Below are 10,151 nucleotides of genomic sequence, written 5' to 3'. Positions count from 1 at the left end.
CAAGACCTTCGGTCTTGTGCCTACGTACCTGATAACACGAAAATGTATTGTTTTTTTGGCTCTATATGCACTTCTTTTCACTCGATTAATACTATTTATTACACGGTATTTTATGTTTATTTGCAGGTATTCGTCGATTAAAAGGTTTACCGCAAGAAAATGGGAAATAACAAAAAGGAAAGAAAATGAACCATCCAATGGGATAATGGGCCACCAAAGCAAATGGGCTTGTGGAGCCCATTACCCAAAGGATGTGGCGCCCGCCACATTGGGCCAAGAGGGAGGTGGCGCCTGCCACCAACCCTTGAGAAGTGGTGGGCAGTTGCTACAAAAGTGGCGCTCGCCACTCAGCATGACGCTAGGGTTGTGACAACTGCCACAACCTAGTCTTCCTATTTTCCTCCACATTTTTAGCCACGGTTTTCACTACTTTTGCTACAAATGAGGATTATGGAAAGGATATATGAAGGACCTCTTAGACTCCACGACTGACTATCTCTTCTTCTAGTTTTTAGTTTACGCTTAATTTTTGTTCTGCTTTATATTTCTTTTAGTTTTCTAGGCAGTTTCTTACCATTGTAAAAGTGATAGCTTCTCCATATCGGGGGCTATTACGGTTTATTATTTTTCATGCATTTGGGATTCAATTGTAAGAGGTCTTCATTGCCAAAGCCTGCCAGAATTATTCAATCGAAGATTCAAGATTCAATTCCAGTTCTTAAATTGCAATCCAGGTTTATTATTGTTTACTGTTTTATTTATTTATGCCTTAATGTATGTTTAATTCCCTAATTGCCATGTCTGTCACCGGATCTATGTCCGGCTAAACCCTTAGGGATCGGTATGTAAAGACCGTCGAAACGACGAGATTCAATAAATAATTGGTGTTAGTTTTTATAAAATTTATTTTCCGGTTTTAGTTTCTTATTTTAATCAAATTGTTTTTCGTACGAGAGTACAAAACAAACTAAGGTTACGGTCAATAAAAACGAGAGTTTGAGATTTTAACCAAATAGCTGAAACTAGACATTGATCCTAAATACAGCGAGAGCGCTTTAGGATTAATTAGACTTTATCTATATTCAAAAAGTACTTTTAAATTCAAAATGAGACCGCGAGAGCCAAGCATTCTGGTTTAGGAGTATGGTTGAAGTTAATAAAACTATGTGAGGCTAAGTCCTTTCTATAAATAACTTCTACTGAAGAATATTTTAACCAATAAGACTACACCAATTATCTATCAAATCCCCTAGGATTGATGTATTACATACCGATATTCCCTATATCTTATATCTTTATCTTTATTCTATTCTAGAGTTATTTCTTTTCATCCCTCCAATCTTAGAATAATCATTCGCCTTAGATTTACATAGTAACCTCAGACCACGATACGTTCGACTATTAGTCCTTGTGGGTTCGATAATCTTTAAAACTACGCGATAGGACTGTGCACTTGCAGTCACGATTCACATAGACTTACCAAAGTCGCGATTAAGTTTTTGGCGCCATTGTCGGGGACTAATTTAGTCGATATCGTAACTCTAGCATTACCTAGTATAAACTAAAGCAAACAATTCTTTTTCCCTTTATACATTTGTCGAGTGTATGCCAAGTACTCGCTCTCAAGTCGAGAAATTAAAGCTACAACTCGACGAACCCGAGCGTTATCTTAGGTTAGAATGCCGTATACGAGACTTGATACGGGAAAATCGTATCAAGATAAATCTTCCTGACCTTAACATTCCTACTTCTACATCAGTTGTTCAACCAGAGATGGCCAAACAAGTGAAAAACCATCCTCTTAAGTGTTATGCAATCCCTTCACAGGGTGAACCACATAACAACATCGCTGCCCCTGCAATCGAAGCCAACAATTTTGAACTAAAACCCTCACTATTGTCAGTCGTACAACGAAACCAGTTTTTAGGTAGTCCCACGGAGGACCCGAACCTACACTTGTCAGTATTTTTGCAATACGCAAACACGGTGAAAGCGAATGGTGTCATCTCAGAAGCTATAAGACTCCGTCTTTTCCCATTTTCATTAAGAGAAAGAGCTAGAGCTTGGCTCCAGTCTCTACCATCCAACTCTGTCACTACGTGGAACGAGTTGAAGAAATCTTAGTCCGATATTTCGCACCTAACAAGACGGCCATGCTAAGAGCCCATATAAATGGGTTTAAACAAAAGGATAATGAATCACTTTTTGAAGCTTGGGAGAGATACAAAGACATGATGAGGCTATGTCCATATCACGGTGTAGAAGAATGGCTGATAATCCACACCTTTTATAACGGTCTCTTGTACAATACAATATGGACAGTAGACGGCGCTACTGTAAGACCTCAATTTTGACCCTAAGATCCCTCATGGCATCATAACATTGCATTTGCATTGCCTCAAGGATCATAAGCATCTTGGTTCCCCTTACCTTTGGGTGGGACCTCTTGTGAGTGGTTTGAGATCACCAAGCATGCTTGAATTGTATATTATTGCTTTTCTTATTTTGTTTACTAACCAAAAGCACAAAACTATGTCACTAATATTTCTTGTTTGTAGCTTGAGCAATCACAAAGTCAAGAGCTTCAAGGAGATCCTTTGTGCAGAGATATGGCCAAGTGAAGATGATAGAAAACATGGCAATGGTTCCCAAAGCTCTCATCCATCAAATATGCCTCCCTAGCATCTCAATCCATCATTTTGATCAAAGCAAGTCAAAGGATTTGGGGTTTGTTCCCCAAGGAAACCCTAGTTCATCAGATCATCCACAATGCCTTGCTCTTGAAGCAACCTCAGCACATGATCAAATACCATCAAGGGAAGTTTCTTTAATTCATAATTTCATGCATATTTGAACTTATTTTAGTGTCCTCAAACATCAATTCATCAAGACGTGAGTCATGGACTTGAGAAGTTGATCAGTCAATTCATCTGACTATTTTGAAATGCACTGAGACCTAACTTTTGATGTGTTGGTCAAATGGAGATTATCCCAACATAAAAAATATTCTTAAGGACAATATGAACAACTTTCATGTTCATCAAAATTTTATTTGAAGCTTGGAAGGGCATCATCCATTCCAAGACATTATAGGTCATTTTGACTGAAACCCTAATTTTAGGCCAACTTCCCAAGAACATAACTCATTCATTTTTTATGATTTCGAGGTGGGATCAAATAAATTGGAAAGCTTAAGATGTCTAATTCAAATGTTATGTTGAACAAAATTTCAAAATCTCAAAGGAAATACATGTGATAATGCAAAACATTATAGGTCACTTTGGACCAAATGCATTGAAAGGCAAAAAAGTCGAACTTCAAGTGCCCATAACTCTTTCATAAAAAATCCAAATGATGCAAACGTTACGTCCATTTTGATTTTTTGAAAAGATATACAACTTTGATGTTGGAGGTTTTTTCATTTGAGGCGTGCATCATCAAAACAAAGGGGCTTGAACATTGGCCAAATTTGGAAACCTCACCTTTGCATGTTTTGCACCTTACACTTTAAACTCAAAATTCACTAATTTCCACACTTCAAATGGATTTTTTCCCAACATAACATTTGTTCCTTACACCAAGACCTTTCCAACCATTACTCACATTCTCATGTTTGGATTTGGCAAATGGCATTTTCGAAGAGGAGACGTTTTAGGCATAATTGTGCATAACATGTTGAAACTCATTACACAAGCTTGTGCATTGCCAATTACACGTCCATTTCAGCTCATTTATATCTCAGATTGCATTTGGCATTGGATTTGGGCCTTTTGCACGATCATGCAAGCCCATGCAAAGAGTATCCACTTGCCATGCACACACGAATTTCTCATTGCTTGCACCATGCTTGGCTATCAATAGAGGCATCATTCCATTCAATTTTCATCCATGAATCAACCTAAAATGCTGCTGAACTGAAAACCAAACCTCTCACCAAAGGAACTATTTCATTTTCATTCAAATTTTTCAGATCTGAAATTCAACTAAATCTGGTTGTATTTCTAGATCTAAAGTTCCTAGACCTTCATCCTATAGTCCATTGTACTTCTGTTTGGCCAAAGGAAGCAAGGAAGCAAGCTCAGATCACCACAATTCAAAGGTTCTCTCCAACTGGTTTTTTCTTCGAAACTCACTATTTCTTGACCTATTTGCTTGGATATTGTATTGGTTGAAGTCCTCTTCATAGAGGCAATTATTTTTAGTGCTCAATTGTTGAAATCCATGAAGTTCAGTATGAACACCATGATTTTCTCTCTCTGATTTCTCTCTCTATGAGGATCTAGAGGAGAAACCAATGGTACAGGGGTGATGTACATCACCCCAGCTTTCCAATGATGTATGGATCGTGTATTTTGGTTAAGCTTTTGAAACCTGCAAATGTCACTGGAATCTTCATGTTCACCGGAGAAGACGGTGGCTCTGACCACCCTCCCTTTGCCAGATGGATTGTGGACGATTGGATTTGATCTTCAGTTTGTATCCCAACCTTTGGATCTTATGACTTTTAATAATTCATTGTGTTACACGTGGACTTTGGCCTACCGTGGAAACGCGCTTCTAGACCATTAGATGTTGCCACGTCAATTAATGAGTTCCATCAGACGCTCCTGGTTTTTTTGATTTTCCTATTTTCTGATTTAATTTCTTTTATTTCCATTATTTTCAAAAATTCATATCTTCTTCATTTTAATTCCAAAAAATATGGGACCAATTGCATTCTTCTCCAAATAATTTCTAGTTTCTAATTTTGATTTTTAATATTTTTTATTTTGTCATTTGATTTTTTTTGTGAATTTTCTCTTTTCTGGTTATTTTTAATTCATTTTAAATAGTTTTTGATATTCAAAAAATACAAAAATATTTTCCTAATCTATTTGAATGATGATGGATCTATGAAAAATATTCTCATCAATTTTTTAATTTATTTGAGATTTATTTGAGATTTTAGTTCAATTAGGTTATTTTTATTCATTTTTAATTGATTAAAAATAGTTTCTGACTTTTAAAAATGCTGAAATTTTTTGTCAAACTTTGTTTGACCTTGTTGAACTTGGGATAAATCACCTGGACCTTTCAAGGTTGATTTGAAATGATTTTGAAGTTTGATCTTTCTTTTATTTTTAATTCAAGTTTATTTTAATATTAAAAAGCCAAAAATATTTTGCTTATTGTTTGACCTCCAATCTTCATCTCATTTCTGGCTTCTCATTATTTGACTTTGACTCTCAATGTCATTTGGTCAACACACATGGATTGGTACATTTTATGTCATCTTAATGCACTTTATTCTTTCCTTTTCCATTATCCATTATTCATCTCCTTCTTCTTCTTCTTTCTTTTTGATCAATGAGTTAAAGGTTGATAAGTTAGCATTGATTAGGGAGACTTAATCTTCCTTGATTCAAATCTAATTCATCTTGATCAATTGATCAAGTGAATGGCTTTGCATTAAGGATAGGTTGTTTCCTAAACACATATAGGACTTAAACCAATACAAGATCAATTCTCTTTTTTCTTTTTTTGGCATGGCAAGTTGTTGGAACTTGGTTCACTAATCAAGACTTCTAACTTGTGTTGTTGCCAACATTATTATTGACTGGCCTCAGATAGTTGTGACTTCTACATAAGTCCAATTACGATTGCTTAACATAGCGCTAAATTTGCCTTATGGCACACTAACTACTAACACTAATCATTAACCATTAACATTTACTTTTTGCACTTTACTTTTATGCAATTTATTATTCTTGTACATATTATCCATTTGCTTTTCTTTTGCTCACTTGAGCAACTAGGCCTCATGCCTTTAGAATGCTTAAAGCTTGAAGATGAACATTGAAAGGACCATATTCTAAACTCCCTCTTATCCATTCTTTGATTGTTAATAGAACCTTTTTGATGTGTGTGTTTCTTTGTGCTAGGGATTTCCACTTGAGCCAAATTGAGGAAACATTACCATGAGCTCCTAAGAGAGAGAGATTCAAGATACATTGAGCAACCTTCCAAGAGTTCATTTGATTGTTGATTGCTTGAGTTTATGCTTATGTGATTTCTTATTCCAAAGGATGGGAGCTACTTGGATCATCCATATGATCTTAAGAGAGGAACTCCTTTTTGTGGTTTTGTTTCTTATCCCTCACCCTTTTGCATTGATTAGGACTTTAGCCATTCTTCTTCTTCCCTCCACTCTAACCCAAGCCAAAGCTTTTGTGCAAACATTTAATACTTGTTTTCAACATTAGAAACCTAAGCCTTATGCTTTTGATTTTCAAACTTCCTTTTCTTAATACTCATTTTGAATTGAATCTCTAAGTCAACTTTGACCATATTTTGTACATACTTTTCATTGGTAAATATAACCCATTCAAATGTCTTTTGTGGTTTCAATGGCCACTCTCTTAATCAAAACTTTTTCATAACCTTTAGCTATTAGGTTTGAGTTATCCTTGTGGTAGATGTAATACTCACCTATATCCTTAGTGATGGACAATGAGTCTTCCATGCTTATTATAGGGTTAACCCCTCACTAGCATGTTGAAGCTATCCTCACATGGTGGATTTGTGGTTTTAGGTTGAGTTTTCTCCCTTGGATAACAAAAGACCTTAAGGCTTTTGGATCAATCAATTCACCAATTCATTTTGAGATTTTTACCCCGAACTACGAGGTTTTGATCCTAATCTTTTTTTAAGATGGTACATAGGCAATGGGTTTATCCATCCAAACACAAATGTAAATAAACTTGTATATTCTCTTCTCATCTCTTCAATCATGTTTGCACAAACAAACTTTTTCACAAAAAAAACAACAACCTTACAACAAGTATGAAAAGGGCTCCCTAGGAGTACCTAGGATGTTTTGGGTGCCTAACACCTTCCCATTGCATAACCAACCCCCTTACCCAGATCTCTGACTCTCTTTTACTAGTTTCTGATTTGATAAAACTTTTAGGTTTTTGTTCGCTTTCTAACCATTCCTTTAGATAAATAAAAGTGCGGTGGCGTCTCGACTTGTATGATTTACCTTGGATTTAGTCAATATCTCTAATGGTAACGAATACCCCGCTACAGCTGCAGGTGGCGCATTGATGGATAAACCATACGACGAGGCCTATCAACTCATTGAAAGTATGGCCCAAAATCATTACCAATGGGGAAGCGAAAGAACCTCTGTAGAGAAACCTTAACCGAAGGGCGGCATGTACGAATTGAGCAGTCTTAACCATGTCAACGCCAAGGTAGATTCCCTGACTTAGAAGATAGACAGCTTGACCATAACCCCAGCAGCCACCGTGGCTTCCGTAGCACCAAACTGCGAGATATGCGGAGTTCAAGGGCATAATGCCCCAGAATGTCAACTCTTGACAGGAACTTCCACAAACTAGGTGAACTATGCTCAAGGAAACCCCTACTCAAATACCTATAATCCAGGTTGGAAGAACCATCCTAACTTCTCATACAAAAACAATAATGCATTATATGCACCTAATCAAGCACTAGTTATACCACTAGGATATCAAAAAGCTGCCATAAACACTCAAAATGCTCCTAGGAAATCAAACTTAGAAATAATGATGGAAAACTTTATAGCTACCCAAGCTCAAACAAATAAGGATTTCTTAAATCAAAACATACACACTAGCGAGCAAATCAAGCAGTTAGCAAACAAGGTAGACGTTTTAGCCATCCATAACAAAATGTTGGAAACTCAAATCTCACAAGTGGCTCAACAAAAAGCACCTACCGCTGCTCCTGCAGGCACATTTCTTGGACAGCTGCAACCAAACCCAAAAGGTCATGCAAATGCTATTATACTACGAAGTGGGACAGAACTAGACGAACCGACCGATCCTAGAACTTAAAACCCATCCATGCATCAAGACCCAGGGAAGGTAACTCAGAAGGAAGACGAACAAGAGGAAGATAAAAATGAAGAGGTCGTAGAGAAAGAAAAACCTTATGTGCCTCCACCACCATTTAAACCCCCTGTCCCTTATCCTCAAAGACTTATTAAATATAAAAGTGTAGGGAAATTTAAAAAATTCGTAGAGCTTCTAAAGCAATTGAATATCACAATACCCTTTACAAAAGCCATAACTCAGATTCCCTCATATGCTAAGTTTCTCAAAGAAATCTTATCTAACAAGAAGAAGATAGAGGATAACGAAACAGTTACACTTACTGCTGAGTGTATCGCCATAATACAAAACAATATGCCTCCTAAGCTGAAAGACCCATGTAGTTTCTTCATACCCTGTGTAATCAGAAAGTTTGTCGTCGACAAATCACTATGCGACTTAGGAGCTAGTATTAGTTTAATGCCCTTATCCATATGCGAAAGGCTAAAAATGGGAGAACTAAGACCTACGAGGATGTTTGTACAACTTGCAGATCGTTTCGTTAAATTTCCCGTAGGTATGCTAAAAAATGTTCTGGTGCGCATAGGAAAATTCTATATTCCTATAGATTTTATAATCATGGATATAAAATAGGATTCCAACATCCCTATCATATTAGGAAGACCAGTCCTAGCCACAGACGGAGCTATCATAGATGTTAAAAGAGGCAAGCTAACCTTCGAAGTTGGTGAGGAAAAGGTCGAATTCATTTTGACATAATTCATAAAGGCACCAGCTATAGACGACACCTGCTGTATACTAGATGTCATCGACGAATGCATAAGAGAAATGGAGAATTACCAAGCATCATACTCAGAAATAATAAAAATTCCAATGCCTCCTACTTTTGAAGATGAAATTTAAGTAAGGAATACCAAGATAACAGCCTAAGCGAATGCCTAGCACTACAGCCCGATCATATGCCTTGCCCAAAGAAACCAACCAGAGAACTTAAGACCTTACCCAAAAATATAAGGTATGAATTCCTAGACATTGAACTTGAGCGACCTGTAATCGTTAATGCAGAGTTAGGACAACTAGAAACCGAGAAGCTTCTACACGTTTTGAGAAAATACCCAACTACTTTAGGCTACAATATCTCAGATCAAAAAGGGATAAGCGATTCCATATGCATGCATCGCATAATGCTAGAGGAAGACAGTAAGACCTCTAGAGAACATCAAAGAAGGATAAATCCCATTATGAGTGATGTAATAAAGAAAGAAGTGCAAAAGCTGTTAGAAGCAGGTATTATCTACCTGATATCCGATAGTAAATGGGTCAACCCAGTACGTGTCGTACCAAAGAAGGGAGACGTCACAGTTGTTAACAATGAAAAAGGAGAATCTATAGCACAAAGAGTAGTTACTGGAAGTAGAATGTGTATTGATTATAGAAAATTAAACAAAGCCACTTGGAAGGATCATTTTCCTTTACCGTTTATCGATAAAATGCTTGAACGATTGGCTAAGCATTCTCACTTTTGCTACCTAGACGGTTATTCGGGATTTTTCCAAATTCCTCTTCATCCCGACAACCGAGAGAAAACGACCTTCGCATGCCCCTATGGTACATTCGCCTACCGACGAATGCCATTCGGACTGTGTAACGCTCCCGCAACATTCCAAAGATGCATGATGGCAATTTTCGCAGATTTCATAGATGACATCATGGAAGTCTTCATGGACGATTTCTCTGTATGCGGACAGAATTTTGAAGGTTTCTTATCGAATCTTGAAATGGTACTAAAAAGATGCATAAAAGTGAACCTAGTGCTAAACTGGGAAAAATGCCATTTCATGGTACGACAATGAATCGTGCTCGGACACATAGTATCCAACAAGAGGATTGAAGTCGACAAGGCTAAAATAGAAGTTATAGAAAACCTTCAGCCTCCGAAACCCGTAAGAGAAATACGAAGCCTTTTAGGACACGCCGGTTTTTACCGGTGATTCATTAAGGATTTCTCAAAAATCAAAAAACCATTGACTGGTCTATTGATGAAAGACGTTGAATTCATCTTTGACGACAAATGCCTAGCGGCGTTTGAACAACTGAAAATAGCTCTTATTACCGCACCTATCATGCACCCACCCGATTGGAGATTACCGTTTGAAATCATGTGTGATGCTAGTGACTATGTTGTAGGCGCAGTCCTATGACAAAGAAGGGACAAGAAACTTCATGCTATATACTATGCAAGTAGAACCCTAGACCCTCCACATATGAACTATGCCACCACAGAAAAGGAACTTT

At 37.2% G+C, this 10,151-nt stretch overlaps 1 non-coding gene across 1 annotated transcript; it reads right to left on the bottom strand.

Moving 5' to 3' along the window:
* Nucleotides 1-2,153: 2,153 nt before the first annotated feature.
* Nucleotides 2,154-2,260, bottom strand: LOC127076927 (small nucleolar RNA R71). Its single transcript, XR_007786941.1, has one exon. It is a non-coding gene; the product is annotated as a small nucleolar RNA R71 (small nucleolar RNA).
* Between the last annotated feature and the right edge of the window lie 7,891 nt (nt 2,261-10,151).

Source organism: Lathyrus oleraceus, chromosome 4 (assembly GCF_024323335.1).
Source record: "Lathyrus oleraceus cultivar Zhongwan6 chromosome 4, CAAS_Psat_ZW6_1.0, whole genome shotgun sequence".
NCBI lineage: Eukaryota > Viridiplantae > Streptophyta > Magnoliopsida > Fabales > Fabaceae > Lathyrus > Lathyrus oleraceus.
The sequence above is the reverse complement of the archived record's forward strand: the minus strand, read 5'-3'. Positions and strand labels throughout refer to the sequence as shown.